Genomic DNA, 2,111 nt, shown 5'->3' with positions numbered 1-2,111 from the left:
TTCGAAGTGGGAAGAGTTAAATTATCACATTTACAATACATCATTTTAAGCCTTGGCAAGTACTGTTGAGGAAAAGCAAAATGTACAATGAAATATTATCTCATTTAAATCTTTTTATATCCTAAGTTGCATCAACCACATACCTCCTATTGATATTGTTTTGAATTGACACAGGGCGGTTTTATCTTAGCAAATTTTTTTTTTCTTTTGCATTTCCCTATTCCTCTTTAAGATGGCTTCCTGCACTTTCTTTTAGAAGCCAGTGTATCTGCTACTCATAGCTTCCCATCCTAGTGCTACACAGGACCTGGATGAGTCCACACTCTGACTTTATCAACAAACTCAGGTCGTATTCCCTCCTTTGCTCCTGGTTGTGGTGATAAGAATTTTAGTCAATGACATGATTTGCTAACTCCTTGTTAGCAATGGCTTAATTCTTTAAAAGTGATGGCAAAATCGGCTTCAGGAAATACAAAGGCTTGTGAGTAATATTGCAGGCAAAATAAAATCTTGATGTTCCCCACAAAATAATAGGGCAGGGGAAATTGCCAATTCTGGTCCCAATTTGGCAAAACTTAAACTAATGAATTGATCTTTTCTATGTAATCCTAGAATTACACCACTGAGAAACTCAATTTTCTTTGGTCTATTATCACTTTTGTTAGGCATGTTTTCCATTTAAACCAAAGAAGATCCAGTTTTGCAAGAACATTTGTGTGTAGTTCTTTCTTCTTGGAGAAAAGTATTTTTGTCTGTACTGTAGTTTGCAAATTTAGTTTTTAAAAATGAGTACTAGAACTTGATAGATTAGTTGACTGAAAAAACATTTACTGAGCACTAGTTATCTATTCTAATCTACATGCAAAATAATGATGTCTGAAATCCAGAAGCTAGTGGCTGTGACACCTTATAAAGATATGCTGTAATGGATTTTCATTTTCCTATTTGAAACATGAGATATTTTACTGATGATCCCTGTGATCACTTTCAAATCTAACAGTATACACTCTATGACATTATTTTTTAATCTGAGCCTATTACTGAGCTTAATGTATAGATTCCTATACACATAAGCTTAAAAATTGAATATAGCTTTTGTGATCATTATAACTAAGATTAGTATATAGAGTCCCAAATCCAATTAATATTCAGAGTATCACTTCTCGGCCTTTTGGCTAAGATCAAGTGTAGTATCTGTTCTTATCAGTTTAATATCTGATACATCCTCTATCCGAGGACAATATATTAAATGGATTTTTGGAGCAGGGAGATGGAATAGGAGCTTGCTCTGTCCCCTCCATGCATTGACATGGTATTGCAGTACTTCCAGGAACAGGAAACCCCCTTGGAGGGAAAATATTTTTTAATTTTCAAAAAAAAAAATGTTCAAAGTAGATTTAGTATATTTTACCTTTCAATCATGTTACATTCTCAAAGCCAAGGAATTAATTAAGGCATTCTACCTAATTGGAGGACTTACATAAAATAATTTAGTAAGTTCAATTTAGGTTTCTGAAGATAGTCTACCTTTGTAGACTAATGGCTTTTAATAACATGTAAATTTCTTTTTTTTTATTGCATTTTAGGTTTGGGGGTACATGTGATGAACATGCAAGATTGTTGCATAGGTACACACATGGCAATGTGGTTTGCTGCCTTCTGTCCCATCACCTGTATCTGTCATTTCTCCCCATGCTATCTCTTCCCACCTCCCCACCCCCCTGCCCCTCCCCCGTTCCCCCCAACAGACCCCAGTGTGTAGTGCTCCCCTCCCTGTGTCCATGTGTTCTCATTGTTCAACACCCGCCTATGAGTGAGAATATACGGTGATTGATTTTCTGCTCTTGTGTCAGTTTGCTGAGAATGATGGTTTCCAGGTTCATCCATGTCCCTACAAAGGACGTGAACTCACAGTTTTTGATGGCTGCGTAATATTCCATGGTGTATATGTACCACATTTTCCCTATCCAGTCTATCATCGTTGGGCATTTGGGTTGGTTCCAGGTCTTTGCTATTGTAAACAGTGCTGCTATGAACATTCGTGTGCATGTGTCCTTGTAGTAGAATGATTTATAATCCTTTGGATATACACCCAGTAATGGGATTGCTGG

The 2,111-nt window shown here is 36.5% G+C and overlaps 1 non-coding gene across 1 annotated transcript; it reads left to right on the top strand.

Moving 5' to 3' along the window:
* Positions 1–1,155: 1,155 nt before the first annotated feature.
* On the top strand, positions 1,156–1,346 carry LOC120365534 (U2 spliceosomal RNA). Its single transcript, XR_005580451.1, has one exon. It is a non-coding gene; the product is annotated as a U2 spliceosomal RNA (small nuclear RNA).
* Positions 1,347–2,111: the final 765 nt, after the last annotated feature.

Source organism: Saimiri boliviensis, chromosome 10 (assembly GCF_048565385.1).
Source record: "Saimiri boliviensis isolate mSaiBol1 chromosome 10, mSaiBol1.pri, whole genome shotgun sequence".
NCBI classification, from domain to species: Eukaryota; Metazoa; Chordata; class Mammalia; order Primates; family Cebidae; genus Saimiri; species Saimiri boliviensis.
Note: the sequence above shows the minus strand (reverse complement) of the source record. Positions and strands in the feature narration are given on the sequence as shown.